Source organism: Neofelis nebulosa, chromosome 1, assembly GCF_028018385.1.
Source record: "Neofelis nebulosa isolate mNeoNeb1 chromosome 1, mNeoNeb1.pri, whole genome shotgun sequence".
NCBI lineage: Eukaryota > Metazoa > Chordata > Mammalia > Carnivora > Felidae > Neofelis > Neofelis nebulosa.
In genome coordinates, this window is record NC_080782.1 from 24,728,466 (window position 1) to 24,755,178 (window position 26,713).

The window sequence follows — 26,713 nt, forward strand, 5'->3', positions numbered from 1 at the left end:
ATCCCTATGTGCCAGCATATGGTTGTTATGTTTCAGGTCTGTTCTTCACCTTCATGACAGGCAAAGTTTGCAAACTCTGTGCATTTACAGCCTTGAAGATCCTATGCAAATGCAAACTATTAATCAATTCCATCACAGATCTGACTTTGACCATTTATGAAGGATCTGCAGACCCTCAGTGCCTTGCCCATAATGTTGGTAATTTGCCTGGAATTATATTTGGGCATTGTCCAAAATTTTGTTGTCAAATGACCTTTGCTGTTTAATGGAAAAGATAAAAAATTTTATACCAAAGAAACTAAATCTGAATGGATTTGTGGCAATAGACAGTGAATGATGAAAGCACATCACATAACACTGGAAGAAACCATAAAGCCCCATAAAGGCCACCTGCTTTCTAGGTGATTATTTCAGGGAACAAAAGGCAGACTGACTCATTGGTGAATTTACTCTTATATGTTTTCAATTCAAAGGAAATAACTGTGGCTCTAACATAAAAATCTCAGCAATAGATTTCTGGTTTCATAGAAAAACAGCATTTAATCATATAACTATGTTTACAAAGATATCTTACACTTCATTTTGAACATCTACACTTTAAAATCTGTAGCAACCCTTTGTTCAACTTAATTCTCCCAACAATCTTTTGTAGTGGTATGTGGGTCGTCACTGACGACAGCTGCTAGCAACGATGTTGCTCTCTTTGTGCTTTTTCAATAATACTTAGTTTATAAGCAAATAAGTAGAATGAAAGTATACCATTTTATTTTGTCCTTTGTCATGCCTGAAGGCCTCCCTCCAGTTAAATCATAAACTCCTTAAACTTTATAGCTATACTTTCTAGTGTTTAATGGAATTTAGGGCACAAGGCACACATTACATGAATGCTTACAGATGAGAACTGTCTGGCCTTCAGAGTTAACAAACAGATTTGAGTCATCATAGCCAGGTAATGGACATACCAGACCTAATTGTAAGGTTTCCGACTCAGGGTACAGTCAGCTTTTCTCTTCATTGCATAATTACTTCCTAGAGAGATTCGCCCTAGGCACCCTCAGCTGTCCTTTGGCCCACCTTTCTGCACGGGATATACCATGAAGTAGAACATGCTATCTCAACCCGTAACAGCTTTAATGATCTGAGAATGAATCAGTGTTTTGTTTTGTTTTGTTTTGTTTTGTTTTTAATTTGGGGGAAGTGGTAAATCCTATTAGTACATAAATCCACAGCATCAGTAAGGGTCTTTCTGGCTGGTTAGGAAATCCACTTAAATCTAGGCATGGACAAAAGCACATTTAGGTTTTAGGCAGAATATAATCAGTAACACTGCAACCACCAGCTGTATCTGAGTGCTGACTATTTACAGTGCTTTAGTCCTTGGGCCAACTTCTAGATTGCAAGCATCACCTCTGGGCACAGAACAAGTGCCTAGAAAAAGAGTTAGTGATCCAAATACGTTTAGTAATTTCAATTGCATTGTTTTGAAGTATCATAAATTTTCTAATATGCTTACATATTTATTCAAGGAGATGTAATATGAAAATAATAGAGGGGATATGGGAACTTGAGCATCACCACTTAGGAAGACCACAGGGATACTGCGATTTTAGAGAAGAATCTGATTTTAGTGGCAGCCAGGATTATGAAGAGTCTATGGTGGGGGTTGGGGGGTGGAGACAAAAAAGGTTCAGGATGGGGAAGTCAGCTTACAAAAGGGCCTATATTCTTGGGGATGCATGAGTGTGCAGCAGGTTAGAAAGGATAGTCATTTTTATGTATCAAACTCTATACCAGGCATCTCACATGCATGGCTTTGTGTTGTCCTTGAAGCGATCCCAGGAAAAGGTACTGCTACCTCTTCTACAAAGCTAGAAAGCACATTTCAGGGGGAAAAAAAGAAATCACAACAGGTCTTTCTTTCCTCAAAACTCTTGCCCTTATAGTTTATCCTGCTGATAATGAAAGACAAGTCAATATAAGATAAGACTAGAGGAGATTGTTGTTGAACAGAGGAGCCTGAAGTATAATATATAAGAGAGATAATTGAGGTGGAATGCTACCCAGGATTAAATTCCTTCCAAGATTCAAATCATTCAGCTCAAAGCTCCAGATGTGCTAAGACTAAAACTTTGGAACATTCATCCAGCGATCCCTTTGAATGTTGGTGAATTTATTTGGTTTGCCTTAACACACTCCTCCCCAGCTAGAAGAAAATGGGGAAAAACTAACGAGGAAATCCAAGCTGGAAGCTAGGAAGCTTTGGGTTTCACAACTTGTATTGTGAGAAGCTTGAAGTTTGAGAAGCCCCAAACTCTGTCACCTCATAGGTGACACACAAAGGGATGGTAAGCTTAGGCTGTAACATCACACAACCTCCCACTCAGTGGTTTTAACCCTCGCTGTGCTTTAACCCTTGAGTCACCTATAAACTTCAAAATAAATGCTGCTACCTGGACGTCAGTCTCAAAGATTACAATTTTCACTTGTCTGAAGTCTACTACTATTTATCTAGAGTTCAATTTTAGTTTGTTTTGCTGCTGATGTTGTTATTGCTGTTGTTTTAAATTCCCCTTGGTAAAAAATAAATAAATAAAAATTAAAAAATAAAAAAATAAATTCCCTTTGGTGATTAGCATCTGAACTTAAGTTTGAGAACAATTGATAATCCTTTCCCTCATCATAGAAGGAGGAAGTAAGTTCATATCTTACAAAGAAAAAACATGAAGATATTCATTGAAGTATAAAATCTGAAACTTTGATAATTTTAAATAGACTCAAACTACATTAAAAACCTAGAAACCCAGAACAAACAACTCCACATTGCAAAGAACCACATGAGAATAAGCATCACAATTTGGAAAAGGAAATAGATCTATATGGTGTGTCTGAGCTGAAAATTCTAGTTTGAGACAAAAAGATAAGACGTTTTCTTAACCTGTAAAGTCTAGAAGAAGTAGACAAAGTTAAAAGTGAAGGCACATAACCAAAGAAGGAAAATCTATTCTTCTAAAATAATGATATTTTCCTTTGTTTTCTTGTATTTTTTGATTAGGAAAATTTTAATCTTTTTCCTAAGTATTATGATAACAGAAATTGAAAAAAAAACTTAAAGGAGTACTTGTCACTAAAAAGACAGAGAGAGGAACGTAGAAACTAGTTTGGTATAAGCAAATTAATTTTCAAAGCATACACTTATTTTTACTGTATAATAGAACCATTAGAAGTCTAAAATGACTTACTGTTAATAAGACATAGAAGGCACATTCTAGTCATTCAACCTCAAAATGTTTGGGCAAGGATTGTCCATTTTTTGTTATTGTTAGTTGTTTGTTGCATTGCAATACGAAATAATTAGATTTTGCATTCTGCTAAGAGTATCATAGTTTATGTATTTGGTTTTTGGGAGTTCAGTTTTGGGAAATCACTCAGAGCAAAAGAAATATGGAGGCCTTAGTAATAAGTGCTTATATTTCCAACTATATTAAATTGAGTGCAGCCCTGGAAATTAATATGCTCTGCCTGATGAGAGAAAGCTCAACCAAGATATGTGCAGACACTTGGCTTTGTTCCCTGTGAGAAGCTCTACTAACCAAGCATTTGCCAGCTTTATTAATTCTCCCTGACTGTTGGGTCTTCCTGATTGTTTATTTGTTTGTTACCATTAGCAGAGTTATTTTATAAATTCTCTCAATGTCGCCATATGTTGCTGCCTACCATCAGTCAGGAGTGGACTAGAGCAGCCAGCAGAGGAAATTGAATTATGGCAGAATTGAGGAAGGGTGTAGCTATTTCTTTCTCACTGAAATACAATTTGTTCTTTTCAGCTGGTGATATGGAATTAGGAAGAACTGCTCAATGATATAATTGTGGTACCATCCAAATGAACAGAAATTCATTGCTAACTCTTTATAGAAGTTAAAGAATAAAACATCACCTTGCTTATGTGCCAAAATTATGCTAGTCATGTTGAATGTGTTTCTTTAGAATTTAATCCTATGTTGTAAATCATCTACATATACTTCCTTTTAGCGTATTTTTCTGAGTAAAACTTTAGATAGCCAGATTGTTTTATTGTTTCTTATTTTAATAAGAAACTAGCACAATTTAAATTTCTCCCTACAATCAAGAGGAATCTATGGAAAGATCTTTAGTAGCATCCATGATCACATAAGACATTTTTTCGAAAATACTAAAACTATACAGATAGGATTTGAGAATAAATAGGTTGTAAGGCAGAATTAATCAGAAAGTCAAAATATAAAACCCATGTCTGTCTGAATATATAACATGTTTCTACTGTGAAAATATATTCATTGTTTGAATTTTAAATTCGGGGTATCTAGAGAAAAATACTGTAGAAAGAGATTACTAGTCCTTATTCTGCCCTAAACTTGGGGTGCTTTATTAGCCAAGTTATATACTCCACCTACTTTAGTTCTTTCAATTAGTCAGTATTTACTGTGTGCCTAATAAGTCCAGCAGAGAGAATATCCGGTGCTGACAGGAGTGTATGTTTGGTAAACATCAAGGAGGTGAGCTTGTGGATAGAAAGGAACAATCAAAGGGAAGAGACAGGAGAAAAGAACAGGAGGTAACACGTACACTAAATTGGGTTTTTACTCTCAATACGGAGGAAAGATATCGGACCGATACAACAGAAAGATGGCCTCATTTACAAGGTGCATCTCTGGTTGTAATGTGGAAAGTAGCAGCAAAGGAGGAGTGAGACAAAGAGGCATGGAAACTGGCTAGGCTCTATTTCAGTGGAGTAGAAGAAATTGTGGTAGCCTTTCCAGAGAAGTGACAGCACAAGCAGCAGAAAAGAGATAGACTTGAGGTATATTCTGAAGGCAGAAGCATCAGAATTTGTAGATGAACTGGATACGTAGCGAGGAAAAGAGGAAAGTCAAGGCTGCTTCCAGGCTCTTGGTCTCAGGAGCTGGGAGTGTTGAATGTTGAGGTGATAAGAAGAGAGAAGGAGGTCTGGAAGCAACATCAGGACTTTGATTTCAAACATGTTAATTATGAGATATTTATTATACATCCAAATAAATCTTTTGGATAGTCAGCTTCATATAAGCCTGGAACTTAGTGAGTAGTCTGGCTTTGAGATATAAATTTGGGAACCATCAGCTCGTAAATAGAATACATAGCCATGAAATAGGATGATACAATTTAGAGAGTAAATATAGAGAAGAGCTTCAAGAAATAAGCCGTGGAGCATTCTAAGGGTGAAGAGTTGTAGGGGAGAGATCAGCAAAGGAGACCCAGTAGGAGCAGGTGGTGAGGTAGGGTAAAGGCCTATAGAAAACTGTCTTGGGGGCCAAGTGAAGGAAGTGTATCAAGAAAAAAGAGGCTGATCAATTACTGCAAATTCTGATAACTGATGAATACCGTGGGCTCAGGGTTTAGGCTACCTTCACCTGCATTAGATTCGTTGTGGCAATTTTGAGGTTACTGGTGACTTGACAAAAACAGTTTCAATGGAATGGTAAAGACAAAAGGTTGATTAGACTACATTCAAAGGAAAGTGAGACAGGAGGAAATAAAGAGGAGTACAGATTATCTTTTGAGGAATTTACTTATACAGAGAAGCAGGGAAATGGGAGCAATTGATGGAGATGGTCGTGGACTGATGGGAGGGGCATGGGTTGCTTTGTTTTTAAGTGTAGGATATTGTATGCTGGGAAAAAAGGCACTGCTGAATCAAGAGAAAGACGGAACAGTTACTGGAGCAATGTCCTTGAGTAAGTGAGAGTAGATGACTCCTACTGCACACGTGCAGCCATATATCATTGTGAATAGCATAGACCACTCATTCAAGGTAATAAGACAGAAGACAATGCACATGTGTTCAGATGCCTAAGTATAGGCAATTGTGGTCATAAAAGCTTACCAAAGTTACCTTCTTATTGTTCAAGTTTTCTCAATAATCTAGAAAACAAAGACAGCAGCTGGTAATGAAGAGAAGATAATTGACAAAAGGCATGGAGAAAAAGGAAAATGTTTAAATAGTCACTTAAGACAATAATATTCAATGTGCAGAATTTGTAGGACTGTAAGAGTGCAAAGGAGGAGTTTTCAGGGAGAGCCCTCTATAATATTCACAGGAGCCTCCTTGAATCTTTCGTTGAGTAACAAACTGTACATTCCAGTAAAATCCCATTATGCTGAATATTGAACAACTTTCAAGGAAAGAACAATTATAGGAGAGCTATAAGTTGAATAATTTACAGGACTACTCTAAAAGCCAATGAGTCTTTAAATTCTCACTAGCCAAGGCTTCAACTAGAAACCTTGTTGACTGCAAGATGACAGAAAGCCCAGGCCTTAGTTCTGGGGCTAAATGAACCTAGCGTAAAGGTTATAACAGACCATCTTTTAATGGCTTAAAAAAATGTTAAAAGGATCAGACTTGCTACAAATAACCTAACTAAACGCAAGAACAAAGTCTAAGACTCTTTAAAGGAAAACAAAACAAAACAACAACAACAAAACCGTGCACATTCAACAATATAAAGTACATAATGGCAATACGCCAATAAAAAAATACCAGATGAACAAAAACAAAAAAACAAACATGACCCATAATCATCAAGGGGGAAAATACCAGACAGATCCAGAAATGACAAAAAAATGAATGAAGGCAAAGAGGAAATAAGAATTAAATAATAAATGAGACAGATAGAAAACAAAGACTAAGAGGGTAGATTTCAACCTCCAAATTCCAATGATTACAATGAAAATAATTAAATAAATCCATTAAAAGGTAGCCCTTGTAAGATTGGATACAGGCAAGACAGAACTTTTTGTCATCTAAACAGAGATACATCTTAAGCAAAAAAGACAAGGCGTAGATAAAAGTAAAATAATAGAAAGAGACATATCATGCACATACTAATCAAAAGAAATATGAGTGGTAAGATTAATATCAGAAAGTAGACTCCAGGACAAGGAGTAATAACAGGGATAGACATTATAAACCTAAATGTTCAAAATGCATGAAGCAAAAACTGAAAGAACTGACAGAAGAAATAAATCTACAGTTGTGGTTGGAGATATTAACACTTCTCTCACTAGCTAATACTGGTAAAATAAGTAGACACATAAATAAGGAGAGAGAAAACATGAACTATACCATCCACCAACTGAACCTAACTGGCCTTTATGAAGCACCCACTCACTATAGTCTGTGGTATAGTGTCCCCACCAAATTCACGTCCACCTAGAACCTCAAAATGTAAACTTATTTGGAATAAGAGCTTGTGCACATGTAATTAAGATAAGGATCTTAAGATGAGATCATCCTGGATCAGGACAGGGCCTTGGTCCAATGACATTGTCCTTATAAAGACTATAAGAGGAAGATAAAGAGAATAAGATGATGTAAAGATAGAGGCATAAGGTTAAAGCTACTTCTATAAACCAAAGAATACCAACAATTGTTGGCAACCACCCAAAACTAGAAGAGAGGCATGGAATGGCTTCTCCCACAGTGCCTTCAGAAGAAGCAAATCCTGTCACACTTGATTTAGAGTTCTGGTCTCCTGAATGGTGAGAAAATAAATTTCTGTTAAGTCACCCAGTTTGTGGTAATTTGTTACAACTGCCTGAAAAAACTAATATACCCGTCTAATGACAGGGTAATACACATTTTTTTCCAAGTAGCATACAGACTTTTTGACAAAATTGAAAAGTCTGGATAGTTCCAAAATTATTCAATTGTGTAGGAATGTGCTCAGACTATAATATTAAATCGGAAATCAGTTACAGAAAGATATCTTGAAAATTATAAATATTTTAAAATTTAAACAGAAAAGTAAATTAATCATAGATCAAGGAAGAAATCATATGGTTAATTAGAAAATATCTTAGGGGTGCGCGGGTGGCTCAGTTGGTTAAGCATCTGACTTTGGATCAGGTCATGATCTCATGTTTCATAGGTTCAAGTCCCACATCAGGTTCTGTACTGGCAGCTCAGAGCCTGGAACCTGCTTCAGATTCTGTCTCCCTCGCTCTCTGCCCCTCCCCCACTCATACTCTGTCTCTCTCTCTCTAAAAAATAAAATAAACATTAAAAACATTTTTTTAAAAATATGTTGAATTGAGTAAAAAATAAAAACACAACATATCAAAGTCTGTGGGAGACAGTTACAACAGTGATTAGAGTTATGTTTTGTTTTAAATACTCCTATCAGAAAATAAGAAAAAAATTAAAATCAGTGATTTAAGAATCCATTGTTTTTCTAGTTTTTTTAGAAGAATTTGAGCAAATTAAATCCAAATAAGTAGAAAAAAGAAAATAAATAAATAAGAGAAGCTAATGAAAGAGAAAACAGAAAATACAAAGAAAAATAGGGGGAAAACAATAAAACCAAAATGTAGTTCTCTGAAAAGATTAAAAACATTTATACGTCTGTAGTTAAAAATCATCAAAAAAAAAAAAAAGACACAACTTACTAATATCAGGAATAGGAGAGATTTACAGATCCAACAGACATTACCAGGATAATGAAAGAATATAATAAATAATGCCAATAAATCCAGCAATCTAAAGGAAACTGACAAACTACTTGCAAGACACAAATTACCAAAACTGACTCGAAAATAAAACAGGAAATCTAAATGGCTGTAGAATTTATCAACAAAAATGATTTTGTAATGAAAAACTGCATATAAAGAAAATCCCATACCTTTATGAATTCTGTAAAACACTGTTAAGAATAAATAATATAAATCCCATAGCTCAATAACAATCCAGAATACTACTCAGCAAGGAAAATGAACATACTACTGGGGCACCTGGGTGGCTCAGTGGGTTAAGTGTTCATCTCCAGATTTCGTTGGTTTTGGCTCAGGTCATGATCTCACCATTTGTGGGTTCAAGCCCTGTGTTTGGCTCTGTGCCGACAGCGTGGGGCTTGCTTGGGATTCTCTCCCTGTCTCTATCAAAAATAAATAAACATTAAAAAAAATGAACAACTATTAATCATGCAAAAAGATGGATGCATATACAAGTATTATAGAGTGAGGGGAGTCTGGGTGGCTAAGTCACTTAAGCATCAGACTCTTGATTTTGGCACAGGGCATGATCTCACAGTTTGTGAGTTCAAGCCCCGCATCAGGCTTCATGCTGACTGCACGAAGCCTGCTTAAGATTCTCTCTCTTCCTTTCTATCTCTGCCCCTCCCATGCTCATGCTCTCTTCCTCTTTCAAAATAAATAAATAAAACTTAAAAAAAAAAAAAAGTAAAAAAAAAAAAAAGTATTGTAGAGTGAAAGAAGTCAGACCCAAAGGAGAATATACTATGATTTTATATATGAAACCCTAGAAATAAGACAGAAAGAAAAATAGAACTTGATAATTAGCAATTCACTTAAAATTTTAAAAAAATCTGTGAATTGATGGAAATTGTATTAATTCTCCATCTATTTACATTTTTTATTTGTTAATAAGATCTACTTATTTACATTAAAATATCCCTGCTATCAGGAGCACCTGGGTGGCTCAGTTGGTTAAGCACCCAACTCTTGGTTTCAGCTCACAATTTTGTGAGTTTGAGCCCCATATCAGGCTCCAAACTACCTGTGCAGAGCCTGCTTGGTATTCTTTCTCCCTCTTTTTCTGCCCCTACCCCACTTCTGCTATCTGTCTCTCTCAAAATAAATAAACAAACTTAAAAAAATTTTAAAATATCCTTGCTATTCTTACTATGCCATTCCATTCCCAACTAGTGATTGTCTTTTTTTCTTTCTCTTTCTATAAAGTTCTAGCTACAGAAATTGACCTATTTTTAATAAGTTAAAGCATTATCACATACATGGAAACAAATACAGTAAAACCTTGGACTGTGAGTAACTTGTTCTGTAAGTATTCTGCAACAGGAGCAAACATTTCTTTTTTTTTTTTTTTAATTTTTTTTAAATCTTTATTTATTTTGAGAGAGAGACAGGGTGTGAGAGGGGAGGAGCTGAGGGGAGGGAGACACAGAATCAGAAGCAGGCTCCAGGCCCTGAGCTGTCCGCATAGAGGCTGACGCAGGGCTTGAACTCACAAACTGTGAGATCATGACCTGAGCCAAAGTCAGAGGCTTAACCGACTGAGCCACCCAGGTGCCCCTGTAGCAAACATTTCTAATAAATTCTAACCTGATAAACGAGTGATGTCTTGCAATACAAGTAGTACATGATGCCAAAGGTCACATGATCACAACTGAGCCAACGGTTCTTGAAATTCACCTTGATATACAAGTGCTTTGGATTACAAGCATGTTTCTGAACGATTTATGCTCCCAAACCAAGGTTTTACAGTATATTGAATGATAAGAAATAACTTGATTATTCATCTTTAATTAAGCAATGACTTAGATTTTAATCCCATATGTCTTTATACTGTGTATACATCTACCTACGTGTGTGATAAGGATAAAATTATTTTTAAAAATTTAAATAAAGCTTTTCCCATATATATTATTTTTCTTCCCATTTGCAATTATTGTCAGATGTCATATTTGCTTACATGATAACTGGATTTCGGAAAATGACATATGATTTCTTCTGTAAATATTTTTAATGTTTATTTTTGAGAGAGAGAGAGAGAGAGAGAGAGAGACAGAGCATGAGCGGAAGAGGGGCAGAGAGAGAGGGAGACAAGGAATTGGAAATAATAATAATAGGCCTGAGCCACTCAGGCACCCCTGGACATTTTTTTTTCTATTCGTAGCTTTTAATAAGAATAGATGTGAATACTTCAATTTAAGTTTGTTTAATAAATAGAAATTTAAAAGAATGTAACCACTTTGCACATATCCTCAAAGGATCTTGGGGTTGAAAGGAAAAGTTGGCATTGTGTTCTGAGTTATTTACCTCTCTTATTAAATATGGAACAAATCAGAAGAATATTATTTAATCCAAACAGGAGCTCAGACACTGTTCATGCATTCATTCTTACATCTAGAGAGATTAAAAATTTCTTCTAGAATCGTTTTCTGCTCATTTTTCACATTGATTGTCTCCAGACGCTGACAGAATTAAAAGTTATGGAGTTTCACCTATACACACACTTTTAAACAATGTATCCAAGTTTTGCTGAGCTTTGGAAAGTATGCGGAAGGTTTATTTTGTGTTCAGGGCAAAGGTTGAATTCTTTCTTATTACAAACTATTTTGCTACCTCAATCTTTCCATGAAACAAGAGGCAGAAATTCCCCTCAGAAAGTCACAGTCTTGTAGGGATACAGAATTAGAAGTCAAGCAAGCAGCCCTCAGGAAAAATAAAAGTTATGAGCAAGTGACCTTATTTGCATGCACATTCTATCAAACAATACTCTCCTAGGTTTGATGGCTTAGTGAGAAAATTATTTTTCCCTTAAATCTTGACAGTATGTTCTTGCTTCTTTCCTAATCTCACATGTTAAAACATGTTCTACTGGTGGGATCCTGGGCAAATACAGTATTTTCATTAAAAGACAGAAGTACCTATGATTCATTTCACATATGGAAATCTGCTTACCATCCTAATAAAGGATGGCTTAATATTTGGCAAGTCTGGACCTCTAATAATAGACGATACAAAGATAATAGTCCAGGAAGACTATGATCATTCCTCTTCAGGATTCACAAGGAAATAAACCAGTGATCCAGGTTAATTGTGACTAAGATAAGCATTCCCTGAAAAAGAGAAAAATAAAAGAATAAGCGTATGTTTACTCTTTTCAAAGCTGGAAAAAAATCTGATTAGTGTGCATTATTAAGCATGCAAAAAATAAAAATAACCAAATTTTCTGAGAAGACCCAGGCTATGTTTAAGACTTCTTGTTTGGAATCATTACTGATACATTCATTTGTCTCTACTTAAAGTAAGGTATCAATGCCAATAATTGATTTAGGTAAACTTCAGATAACAGTTTTAACTTGTATGATTGAGAGCTCATGAGATTCCACATATTTTCTATAGAAAGCTCAATTATCTTTTGAATTAAAAAAAATCAATGACTGATGTTAATACATAAAGAAAATATAAAAGATTTAAATCAATATCCACACATAATATATATTTCAGTGTGAATAAATATGTGTATGGTGCATATGCCTATTTGCACGGAGAGAACTTTACACAGAAGAACATAGTACACACTTCAGTCATCTTTCTCCAACTATCTTATTATTAATTTAGTAAATAGATTTTAATGAATATTAATGTGATCTCAATTAATCATGTCTTTCTGATGCATTACCAACATTTGAGTGCTTGTTTCTATGGGAAGTACCAACATTTGAGTACCTGTGCTATACAAAGTATGTACTAGAGGCTGAGGATACAAAAAAATAGTTAGGGAATATATCTGTACTCAAAATTCACAGTGTATGAACCTTCCTAAATTTGAAATTAGAAAGATGGAATTAAATAATTTCAACCTCTAAAAGGAAAATATATGAAGACTTCTTATATATCTTTCCAAAGTCTTTTGAGAGATGATCCATATTTTAATCTAAGTTTGATTTATCATTCTTATTAAAATAATACATTCTCATAATTTAAAATCCTATGGGCTCAAAAGACAATGGTCTCCCTCCTTCTCCACTGCTCACCCTCTGTTACTCTCACTTGAAGAATTACTATTAACTGTTTACATGTTTTCATTTTTCTGATAGCTATTTTTGAATATCTAAATAATATGCTGATATAGCCCTGTCTGGATGTTCCATTGTAATAGACCCTTGATAAAATTAAGGTGTTAGGAAATATATCTTTTCTGTTATCATTTTACATCAGCGGCAGAACTTATACTCTGCTGCATAATCATAATTAGAATGTCTCCTTGTTCTTTTGTTGGTTTTAAATGTTGAAAACTCAGTAAGCCAGAATATGCATTCTTGTGACGTTATAATTATTGTTTAATGTACTGTCAGGCAATGTGTTATGATTACATTTCCTTTCTTGAAAAATTTGTTTAGTATTTTGTATTTCTGGTATTATCATACATATAATGAGTTAATAACTTAGTTATACTACATTTTATATGGATTATTTTTAATATTTGTGTTTCTCCAAAAAAATAGCATCTCAAATTTCACTGAGATCATGAGATATTTTTTTTTAAGTTTATTTCTGTTCTCTTAATTATCTCTGTCTGCACTAGGGCTGGTTTTCAGATTATGCTGATCTTTTATTTTTTCTTCAAATATTTTTTAGATTTTTAAAATTCATTCAAATTTAAGAATGAGGCAACAGAAAGGCTCCTGGTATATTTCAGTGTCTGAGTGGGCGTTGTTGACTGGCAGGAAGTGCATCGGGACAGGTGTTAGGCAGCTGATCCCAAATGGAATACAGAGGTTTTAATTTATAGCACAAATACCCACACGGGCAAAGTGTCATGTCATAATTGCTTGTTTTTTTTTAATTTAAATTCCAGTTAATTAACATACAGTGTAATATTAGTTTCAGTTCAATGCTTATATTTTTTGTCAGAAATATCTTTTTAATATATGCACATTTGAATTTTTATTATTATTTGCCTGTAAATATCTAGCTTCTATTCTTTTCACATGTAGTGCTTGGAGAGTCAACAATTTTGTGTTGGTATCCTCCCTTAGTCTCCTATTTCTCGCCTATCTTCTCACTGCTACCTTCCATTACCCATTGAATCAGGAGCCCATGTGGATTTTGCTAAGCAGACTCCATATTCCGGCTGCAATTCCTCTCCTCCATCATTCTTCTTCTATACGCCTTCCGCTGTGCTACTGCTACACTTTAAAACCTCCTTCATTTTTGGGGTACCTGGGTGGCACAGTCGGTTGAGCGTCTGCCTTCAGCTCAGGTCATGATCTCACGGTCTGTGAGTTCGAGTTTTATTTATTAAAAATAATAAATAAATAAATAAATAAATAAATAAATAAATAAATAAAATCTTTAAAAAAAAAGACCTGCAAAAAGAATCACTTGACAGAAGTATTTTGATAAAAAGGAAAGCCATCATGAATGAAGTTAATTTTTGGTTAACATTAGTAAAACAGAGGGGACTGCTAAAGATGGTGTCGTAGGAGGAAAATGGGCTCACCTCGTCCTGCTGATCGCTTAGATTACACCCACATCTGCCTAAATAACCAAGAAAACCACCAGAAGACTAGCAGAATGGACTCTCTGGAGCCAAGCGTAGACAGGAGGCCCACGAAAGAGGGTAGGAAGGGCGGAGAGGTGGTGTATGCTACAGGGACTGGCGGGAGGGAGCCAGGGCGGTGGAAGGGTGGCCTGCCCAGCAAGGCAGAGCCCCTGAGTCTGGCTTGCAGAAGTGGAGGGGCCAGACTGTGTGAGTTCTGACAGCTAGTGGGACTTAACATCTGGAATGTTAAGTCAACAGCTCTGCTCAGACAGGAGGAGGGCGAGAGGACACCGGGAGGGAGAGTTGCTGAGCCCTGGAAGACAGAGGTCAGTTCAGCAGGGAATAGAGGAACTAGCCAGTGCCATCTCCCTCTCCCATCCCCCAGCCAAAATTCCAAAGGGAACCAGTTACCGTCACTGAACTTGCTTGCCCCAATAAACACCCAACACTGTGCTTCTGTGGATCCATCCCTTCGATGGGCATGCCTCCCTCCTAGTGCTGCAGGGCCCCTCCCACAGGGAACCACACAGGGCAAAGCAGGCTAACCCTGCCCCTCCCGCCCCTGTGCACCTTGCGGATCCACCCCAGCTAATACACCAGATCCCATCAAAGCAGTACCACAGGCCTGGCAGTGTGCAAGAGCCCAGGCAGGGGCCTCACCACTGCACAGTGAGTCCTGCCCCTGGGAGAAGGGAAGATAAGGTACACACCAGTCTGACCCTGGCCCCAGCAGCGGGCTGGGGGCAGACATCTGGTCTGACTGCGGCCCCGCCCACCAACAGGAGTTACTCCAGAGGGCATAGGAGAAGTGCCCTGCAGTTGGGAGCCACCGCAGGGACTATCCAAAATGATGAGATGGAAAAATTCTCCTCACAAGAAACTCCAGGAAGTAGCAACAGCTAATGAATTGATCAAAAACGATTTAAGCAATATAACAGAACAAGAATTTAGAATAATATTAAAATTACTCTAATATTCTAATAGTCATAAAATTAAAATAAAAAAATAAAATAAAATGCAAAATAAAATGGAGGCGGCCATAGTACAGATTGAAGAGGCAGAGGAGAGAATAGGTGAATTAGAAGATAAAATTATGGAAAAAGAGGAAGCTGAGAAAAAGATTAAAAAAAAACAGGAGTATGAGGGGAGGATTAGAGCTAAGTGATGCAATCAAACGGAACAGTATCCATATCATAGGAATTCCAGAAAAAGAAGAGAGAGAGAAAGGGGCTGAAAGTATACTTGAACAAATCATAGCTGAGAACTTCCCTGATCTGGGGAAGGAAAAAGGCATTGAAATCCAAGAGGCACAGAGAACTCCCTTCAGACATAACTTGAATCAATCTTCTGCATGACATATCATAGTGAAACTGGCAAAATACAAGGATAAAGAGAAAATTCTGAAAGCAGCTAGGGATAAATAGGCTCTAACTTACAAAGAAAGACATATAAGAGTAGTGGCAGACCTATCTACTGAAACTTGGCAGGCCAGAAAGGAATGGCAGGAAATCTTCAATGTGATGAACAGAAAAAAAAATACGCAGCCGAGAATCCTTTATCCAACAAGTCTATCATTCAGAATAGGAGAGATAAAGGTTTTCCCAAACAAACAAAAACTGAAGGAATTCATCACCACTAAACCAGCCCTACAAGAGATCCTAAGTGGGATTCTGTGACTGAAATATTGCAAGGACCACAAAATACCAGAGACATCACTACAAGCATGAAACCTACAGACATCACAATGACTCTAAACCCATATCTTTCAATAATAACTCTGAATGTAAATGGACTAAATGCTCCAATCAAAAGACAGGGTATCAGAATGGATAAAAAAAAAACAAAAACAAAAAAAAACAAGACCCATCTATTTGCTGTCTACAAGAGACTTATTTTAGACATGAGGACGCCTTCATACTGAAAGTGAGGGGATGGAGAACTACCTATCATGCTACTGGAAGTCAAAAGAAAGCTGGAGCAGTCATACTTATACGAGACAAACTAGACTTTAAATTAAAGGCTGTAACAAAAGACGAAGAAGGGCATTATATAATAATTACAGGGTCTATCCATCAGGAAGAGCTAACAATTATAAATTGTGCACCGAATACGAGAACCCCCAAATGTATAAAATAATTAATCACAAACATAAGCAACCTTATTGATAAAAATGTGGTAATTGCAGGGGGCTTTAATACCCCACTTACAACAATGGATAGATCATCTAGACACAGGATAAATAAAGAAACAAGGGCCCTGAATGATACATTGGATCAGATGGACTTGACAGATATATTTAGAACTCTGCATCCGAAAGCAACAGAATATACTTTCTTCTCAAGTGCACATGGAACATTCTCCAAGATAGATCACATACTGGGTCACAAAACAGCCCTTCATAAGTATACAAGAATTGAGATCATACCATGCACACTTTCAGACCACAATGCTATGAAGCTTGAAATCAACCACAGGAAAAAAGTCTGGAAAACCTCCAAAAGCATGGAGGTTAAAGAACAATCTACTAAAGAATGAACGGGTCAACAAGGCAGTTAGAGAAGACATTAAAAAATATATGGAAACAAATGAAAATGAAAATACAACAATCCAAACGCTTTGGGATGCAGCAAAGGCAGTCCTGAGAGGAAAATAACATTGCAATCCAGGCCTATCTCAAGAAACAAGAAAAATCCCAAATATAAAATCTAACAGCACACCTAAAGGAAATAGAAGCAGAACAACAAAGACACCCCAAACCTGGCAGAAGAAGAGAAATAATAAAGATCAGAGCAGAAATAAACAATATAGAATCTAAAAAAACTGTAGAGTAGATCAATTAAACCAAGAGTGGTTTTTTTGAAAAAATAAACAAAATTGATCAACCTCTAGCCAGTCTTCTCAAAAAGAAAAGGGAGATGACCCAAATAGATAAAATCATGAATGAAAATGGAATTATACAACCAATCCCTCAGAAATACAAGCAATTATCAGAGAGTACTATGAAAAATTATATGCCAAAAAACTGGACAACCTGGAAGAAACAGACATATTCCTAAGCACCCACATACTTCCAAAACTCAAACAGGAAGAAATAGAAAACTTGAACAGACCCATAACCAGCGAAGAAATTGCATCAGTCATCAAAAATCTCCCAACAGGGGCGCCTGGGTGGCGCAGTCGGTTAAGCGTCCGACTTCAGCCAGGTCACGATCTCGCGGTCTGTGAGTTCGAGCCCCGCGTCAGGCTCTGGGCTGATGGCTCGGAGCCTGGAGCCTGTTTCCAATTCTGTGTGTCTCCCTCTCTCTCTGCCCCTTCCCCGTTCATGCTCTGTCTCTCTCTGTCCCAAAAATAAATAAAAAACATTGAAAAATCTCCCAAAAAATAAGAGTCCAGGACCAGATGGCTTCCCTGGGGAATTCTACCAGACATTTAAAGCAGAGATAATACCTATCCTTCTCAAGCTATTCCAAGAAATAGAAAGGGAAGGAAAACTTCCAGACTCATTCTATGAAGCCAGCATTACTTTGATTCCTAAACCAGACTGAGACCCAGCAAAAAAAGAGAACTACAGGCCAATATCCCTGATGAATATGGATGCAAAAATTCTCAATAAGATACTAGCAAATCGAATTCAACAGTATATAAAAAGAATTATTCACCTTGATCAAATGGGATTCATTCTTGGGCTGCAGGGCTGGTTCAGCATTCACAAATCAATGTGATACATCACATTAATAAAAGAAAAGATAAGAACCATATCCTGTCAATTGATGCAGAAAAGGCCTTTGACAAAATTCGGCATTCTTTCTTAATAAAAACCCTTGAGAAAGTCGGGCTAGAAGGAACATACTTAAACATCATAAAAGCCATTTATGAAAAGCCCACAGCTAATATCATCCTCAATGGGGAAAAACTGAGAGCTCTCCCCCTGAGATCAGGAACACGACAGGAATGTTCACTCTCACCGCTGTTGTTTAACATAGTGTTGGAAGTTCTAGCATCAGCAGACAATAAAAGGAAATCAAAGGCATCAAAATTGGCAAAGATGAAGTCAAGCTTTCGCTTTTTGCAGATGACATGATATTATACATGGAAAACCCAACAGACTCCACTAAAAGTCTGCTAGAACTGATACATGAATTCAGCAAAGTTGCAGGATACAAAATCAATGTACAGAAATCAGTTGCATTCTTATACATTCATAATGAAGCAGCAGAAAGACAAATAAAGAAACTGATCCCATTCACAATTGCACCAAGAAGCATAAAATACCTAGGGATAAACCTAACCACAGATGTAAAAGATCTGTATGCTGAAAACTATAGAAAACTTATGAAGGAAATTGAAGAAGATACAAAGAAATGGAAAAACATTCCGTGCTCATGGATTGGAAGAATAAATATTGTCAAAATGTCAATACTACCAAAAGCAATCTACAATCAAAATTGCACCAGCATTCTTCTTGAAGCTAGAACAAGCAATCCTAAAATTTGCATGGAACCACAAAAGACCCCGAATAGCCAAAGTAATATTAAAGAAGACCAAAGCGGGAGGCATCACAATCCCAGACTGTAACCTCTACTACAAAGCTGTAATCATCAAGACAGCATGGTATTGGCACAAAAACAGACACATAGACCAATGGAATAGAATAGAAACTCCAGAATTGGACCCACAAAAGTATGGTCACCTATCTTTGACAAAGAAGGAAAGAATACCCAATGGAAAAAAGACAGTCTCTTTAACAAATGGTGTTGGGAGAACTGGACAGCAACATGCAGAAGATTGAAACTAGACCACTTTCTTACACCATTCACAAAAATTAACTCAAAATGGATAAAGGACTTAAATGTGAAACAGGAAACCATCAAAACCCGAGAGGAGAAAGCAGGAAAAGACCTCTCTGACCTCAGCTGCAGCAATTTCTTACTTGACACATCCCAAAGGCAAGGGAATTCAAAGCAAAAATGAACTATTGGGACCTCATGAAGATAAAAAGGTTCTGCACAGCAAAGGAAACAATCAACAACACTAAAAGGCAACCAACGGAATGGGAAAAGATACTTGCAAATGACATATCAGACAAAGGGCTAGTATCCAAAATCTATAAAGAACTCACCAAACTCCACATCCGAAAAACAAATAATCCAGTGAAGAAATGGGCAGAAAACATGAATAGGCATTTCTCTAAAGAAGACATCCAGACGGCCAACAGGCACATGAAAAGGTGCTCAACGTCACTCCTCATCAGGGAAATACAAATCAAAACCACACTGAGATATCACCTCATGCCAGTCAGAGTGGCTAAAATAAACAAAACAGGAGACTATAGATGCTGTAGAGGATGTGGAGAAATGGGAATCCTCTTGCACTGTTGGTGAGAATGCAAACTGGTACAGCCTCTCTGGAAAACAGTGTGGAGATTCCTCAAAAAGTTAAAAATAGACCTACCCTATGACCCAGCAATAGCGCTGCTAGGAATTTACCCAAGGGATACAGGAGTGTTGATGCATAGGGGCACTTGTACCCCAATGTTTATAGCAGCACTTTCAACAATAGCCAAATTATGGAAGGAGCCTAAATGTCCATCAACTGATGAATGGATAAAGAAATTGTGTTTTATATACACAATGGAATACTACTTGGCAATGAGAAAGAATGAAATATGGCCTTTTTTAGCAACGTGGATGGGACTGGAGAGCGTTATGCTAAGAGAAATAAGTCATACAGAGAAAGACAGATACCATGTATTTTCACTCTTATGTGGATCCTGAGAAACTTAACAGAAGACCATGGGGGAGGGGAGGGGAAAAAAAAGTTAGGGAGTGAGCCATACCATAAGAGACTCTTAAAAACTAAGAATAAACTGAGGGTTGATGGTGGGTGGGAGGGAGGGGAAAGTGGGTGATGGGCATTGAGGAGGGTACCTGTTGGGATGAGCACTGAGTGTTGTATGGAAAGCAAATTGACAATAAATCTCATAAAAAAGAAAAAGAAAAACAATTAGTAAAACATTAAGACATCTTCTTACAAATGAAGTCAAAGGTTTAGGCCCTGATAAACATTCTTGGCCATTGTGCCAAACAGTACTTAATACGTTAACAGAGATGACCCAATTGTTCTGATGCTTATAGGAAAGCAAGGCAATAAAAGCCCTCCAAAAAACATTGTATAAACAGTCTAAATAATAATAGAATACTGATTTTCTTGGCATTTTCAACTCATAGTATATTGATTGAGATTCCTAAAAATATTGTATATTCCAATATGAAATTCAATGCTGGGCTTTAAAACCTGAAACGAAAATCTTTAAATAAAAGGTAGCTTTCCAAGGCTGGGAAACATAGAATTCATTCTAAGCTTCTCTCCTTATTTCAGTTTCCTTATTTTGAGAAACTGAAGCCCTTCTCAGCTTATGCACATTTATGGAGAAATCACTTTTCTGAACTCTTATAATATCTGTAACTTTTGCCACACAATTTAGCACTTGATTGTGGTGATTTTCTATTGTTTTATTATTTATTGGCTCAATGTTTATCTTCTTACCCTCCTTCTTTAAACTGTGATTTCTTAAAGCTTGGCACTACCTAGTGAACAACCCATTATAATCACCCAAGATGTTTGTTGATTAATATGAATGTAAAAGTCAGAATCAAGATGGTTGTTTTTAAGCCAAAATATTAATCACAGGATATATAAAACCTGAATTGTAATTATGGAGACTTTAGATGATACAGAAATTGACAATAATCTCGATCTAACTTTGTTAGTAATCAATGAACATATGATAAAAGCCCAGCTTTCTACGCAACTAACTGCACAGATACATTTACACCCTTAATGAGCATATACTTTGGCAGCATTCGCAGAACCTTTAACATAACCTTGCAATCCCCACTTAAGATTCATGGCTACACAAATGAATAAAAATATAAATGCTCTACAATTTTGCAGACATCAAATAAGACCAATAATTGCCTTAGGAAACAATATAAATAGATATATAGCACTGCTATACGTAGAACACATTTCCTGCTGGGAATTCTTTTATTACTTACTTGGCAAATAATCATACAACAACCTATTGATATTTTCAGCCATTTGGCACATATAACTGACATGATCCTCTATAGTATCTTTCAATGTAAATATGTTTTAGCCCACACTTTTTTCGTGTAACTGAAAAAATCTCTCTTGATTAAGTTTGAGGGAAAATCAAAAAAGACAATTCAAGTACAATGGTAATGATAAAAAGTTTTGCCAAATACATTAACTATTATTGACACACCTAAGTAAATACTGTGTAGGATTAAAATTTAATAATAATATCTTAACCTTACCTATATAACTTTACCTCAAAAATAACTAGAATAAAATAAAGTATAAATAAATGTTCTATATTGATTTTAATTTATAGCTAGCTTTAATATAATAGAAGAAAGCAAAGAAGAACGTTGATGAGCAATGCCTTATAAGTAGGCAACAATTAAACTGGATACACTAGGCTTTGAAAAGGCATAAAGGACGTGGAGTATATTCTTCGGGATAATTTTTTCACTTATTCACCAAGTACATTTATTCAACAAGTTCATGCCTACTATGAACAAGAGATGTTTTTAATAGTAACCAATTTTCAACTTTTAAGACTAGATATGGTTTGTTAAACTTTCCAAAATCACTAAATTCTACATAGTGATGAGTTTAGGTAATACTATGTTTGATCTAAAAGTACATGTAAATTTAAAGTAATACAACAGAGTTTTGATTGTAGCTTATAAAAGAAATCTAAAGAAATTTTTTAAGGTGCTACTTTGTCTTGCTTGGTTGCAGTAATTTTTAGAAGAAAAAGAGAATTGCTTTTTCTTTTTTCTTTCAATGTGTGCCTTCTAATGTTTCATTTATTTTTGAGAGAGAGAGACAGAGACAGAGACAGAGACAGAGACAGAGTGTGAGTGGGGGAGGGGCAGAGACAGGGAGAGAGGGAGACACAGAATCCCAAGCAGGCTCCAGGCTCTGAGCTGTCAGCACAGAGCCCCCGATGCAGGGCTTGAACCCACGAACCATAAGATCATGACCTGAGCCAAAGTCGGATGCTTAACTGACTGAGCCACCCAGGTGCCCCCAAAAATAATTGTTTTTAAAGGACAACTTAGATTGAAAAAATACATTCTTAAATGAAAAATAATTATTCTTCATAAATTATAGCCGCACCAAAGATCCACAGGCTGAAACAGTATGAACGAGGGCTAAGATAAGCCAAGGTCAAGACTGAAAATGTCACAGATCATTTAGACATGCCTTGTTTCTTTTTCCTCATTGATTAAGATAATTATCAATATTCCATACCTCATACATCTAGTATGATACTTAAGTAGATCAGACCTATTAAATAATTTGTGTTTTGAAGATAAATTTGTTCAACTCAGTAAGTATGAAATATATGTACTGCCAGGAATTAATTAACTTGATTACTGTTTTCTAAAGTATATTCCTAGGAATCTTAGTCCAAAAAAAAAAAAAAATGTTCCTACAGTGAAAATAAATTTCAAGCCACAGACTTAGATGTGCAAGGAATACAATTTTCTATACTTTTCTTTTACTAAGCATAATTTCTAATTTGAGTCTCCATTCCATCTGATTGTAAAAATACAATTTCAATTACTCAAGGCCCCTAGGGGACAGGAGGAATCCTGTCTAAGTTGTCACTGTCTACCAAAGGTGGCATCTTCTGAGGTGTTCTTTTTTGTTTCTGATGTTCAATGATGAGGCCATGCAGGACCCCCCCATCACTGGTTCATTATGTCCTGTTAATGGCTCTCACTGCTGGGTCTGTGCTGGCTGTAGTCATGTGAGAAGCATTTTTCTGCTGAACTTTCAAGGAGCTAGGACACAGATTCTCTTTGCTTTTACTTCTCACCTCACTCTGTTTCCCCTACAACACTCTCTCCTCTCTATCTAGTTCAAAAAAAACAAAAAAAAAAAAAAACCCAAAAAACTATTAATGACTTTCTGAAGAGGATACATAATCACAATACTGGTACATTCTGAATCCAAACCCTTTTCCGTTTACATTCTTCAAACTTATTACAGGATACTTATTACAGGATACACGATACAAACAAACCAATAAACTAGCAGCATTCACCAGAACCAATGTTCCCTGGAATACCAACTGAGAAACACCTGCATTCATCCTTGAAATAATTTGGTAGCAATAAAAGTGCTATTCAAACTTTTGGCCGTTGTTTGGAAATAAGGGGAAAACTTATTCTGGTTTAAACAAAGTTACCAAATTGTTTTGACATGCAATCATATCTATTTTTAAATTCTCTTCAGTTATTTTATAAATGTTTTGTTTTTGAAAGAGATATTTAAAATAGGTACTCAGGGAACAGAATAGGACATTTTATTCTAAATCCAAATTATGTAATTTTGAAACAGTTTCCTTGTTTCAGGGAAATATCTACAGTCCTCACCATGAATCTGACACCATTAACAGATAATGAATGTCCTTTGTAACATTCCCTAGAGAAAGGCAGTTTGCCTGCTATGTATTGCCATGTGCAGGAGTTTCATTAGGCTTATGTAAGGCCTCACTAGTTAGAGCTCCAAAGTCTAAAACCTTTTCAAGATTTCTCCTATTCAGGTCTAGTCCACAGTTAGACAATTATTTTAACATATACATTTGAGTTATTAATAATGCATTTATATATTTTCTAACAAAAGTTTAAAAATAGATAAGTATCATTAAAAAGTATTCCTACATGTTATGAAATGAGCATCTTGTTTAATTTTAGGCCATAAATGGTCCTTGGGAAACAGTATATATACTTATGACTGATGATATCATAATTACCTTTTGGATTTTATACTCTGCACTTATGAGCAAAATAAGTTATGTATATAAAGAGTTCAGTGTCGCCTATAAATTTGGAATTTTCCAGATTTACTAAAGGCTTTTTTTTTAAGTGGTCCATATTTCTAAGTGCGGTAAAGGTGAGTCACAAAAATGAGGTGAGTGAGGATGCCTTTGTCTTCAGACAATCAATGATCTTTGAATATGCAAACGTTTGATTCTTTAGGACTCAGAATCTTTGCAACAAAAGTAAAGATTAGGGCAAGTAATGTGAGAAACATAAGTACTGGGATTATGTAGATCAAGACAAATTATTGCACAATTAGCAGAATAAGTATTTTTCAAGTCATGAAAATTATGGAAACTCAAAAATTTACTTTTACCCAACTGATACAAACTGAAATCTTTTGATTCTTACTAATGAACACTATGTTTTTAAAGATAGGATTTCAACATGCAAACATCATTATCTTTTTTTAATTAAATAAATTGGGTTTAAAATACAGGAAAACTGTAACTGGAATCTATAATCTCTGTGATTTAGTTGTTCCCAGACATAGTGCTAATAAAATAGGAAATTGTGAGACTCATAACCAGTTGGAAAGTCAAAGACAAAGGAGAAAAGAAGGTCAGAAATGCTCTACCTGTGATTGGCTAATTGCCATTTGGAAAGGAACTTAATTATGTGCCTCAAATTAATCCATTTATAATAAATGCCTGTCTTCTAAGGAAATTTTATGACTCTATTAATATAAGACTGTTGCAACATGTTGCATTCAAGGTCCCCTTTTGCTCACCATATACTCATCTAAAGTTTTGCTTTATCATTAAACTATCTGCCTACCATGTTCTCAAGTCTGTTGGAGGCGTGAAAAATTGAGGTTATGTCTATGTTTGACCAACTTCAACCCTATAATAACAGAGTGTTTTTGGATAATGATCCCCAGGAGCATTTGGTTTGCCATTAGTGTAAGCCGTTGAATAGTTTTCAAAATAGCATAGGAAAGCAGAAACAAACACTCTATTATTCTAAAATGACAAAATCAATAATAATTTGAATGATCATGCAGAAATCTTCCTTGGGCAGCTGTCCATCTCTGCATTGATGATCAAGCAGTAACTTGGGAGTGATATAGAATATAATTCTCATACCATAAGAGCTCTCAGAATGCAAATAAGGGCCTTGAACTCAGTCAGTGCTGGAAACAAAACTGGGTATGCAGATGCAAAGAGAACAGAGTTCCAAGTATGCCAATGAATGTCAAGTCTCTAATGTCACCTAATCAATTTTATAAGATATCCCATTGGTGCACTGTAGATTTCCCTCCATGACATGTTAATTTTGGTGGCCAAGTTCTATCAGCATGGTGACACTCTCTGCAAAAGTCAAAAGTAAAGTTGGGGCGCCTGGGTGGCTCAGTCAGCTGGGCGTCTGACTTTGACTCAGGTCATGATCTCCTAATTCACCAGTTCAAGTCCCACCTCCAGCTCTGTGCTGACAGCTCAGAGCTGGAGCCTGCTTCAGGTTCTGTGTCTCCCTCTCTCTCTGCCTCTCCCCCACTCACACTCTGTCTGTCTGTCTGTCTGTCTCTCTCTCTCTCTTAGAAATAAAGATTAAAAAAACATATTTTTTTAAAAAGTCAAAAGTAAAGTTAACGATAGTCTTTATCACTAACTGAAAAAAAGGGGAGCTTCTTTTTTTTCAATATATGAAGTTTATTGTCAAATTGGTTTCCATACAACACCCAGTGCTCATCCCAAAAGGTGCCCTCCTCAATACCCATCACCCACCCTCCCCTCCCTCCCACCCCCCATCAACCCTCAGTTTGTTCTCAGTTTTTAAGAATCTCTTATGCTTTGGCTCTCTTCCACTCTAACCTCTTTTTTTTTTCCTTCCCCTCCCCTCCCCTTCTGTTAAGTTTCTCAGGATCCACATAAGAGTGAAAACATATGGTATCTGTCTTTCTCTGTATGGCTTATTTCACTTAGCATCACACTCTCCAGTTCCATCCACATTGCTACAAAAGGCCATATTTCATTCTTTCTCATTGCCACGTAGTATTCCATTGTGTATATAAACCACAATTTCTTTATCCATTCATCAGTTGATGGACATTTAGGCTCTTTCCATAATTTGGCTATTGTGGAGAGTGCTGCTATAAACACTGGGGTACAAGTGCCCCTATGCATCAGTACTCCTGTATCCCTTGGATAAATTCCTAGCAGTGCTATTGCTGGGTCATAGGGTAGGTCTATTTTTAATTTTCTGAGGAACCTCCACACTGCTTTCCAGAGCGGCTGCACCAATTTGCATTCCCACCAACAGTGCAAGAGGGTTCCTGTTTCTCCACATCCTCTCCAGCATCTATAGTCTCCTGATTTGTTCAAAAAATGGGGGGCTTAAAAATGGGAAAATCTTACTACACATAAGATTTATCATTTACTCATTGTATTTATTCATAATTGTTATTATAATACAAATCTTATTAAAAACAACATTATTTTCAGATCCTTAGTTTTATTTTTGGAAATAGAGCCTAAATATTACTTACATAAAATTTGGACACTCTTAATTAGACTCACATCAACTGGGCTTTTTCATGGATCAATTTGTTTGGGATAATGAACATCCTCTTTGTAGCAAGACCAGAACTCAATATCATTATACTTTTAATACTTAATTCAATGATCATATTATACCAGAAATCTTTTAACTAGGGGCGCCTAGGTGGCTCAGTCAGTTGAGCGTTGACTTT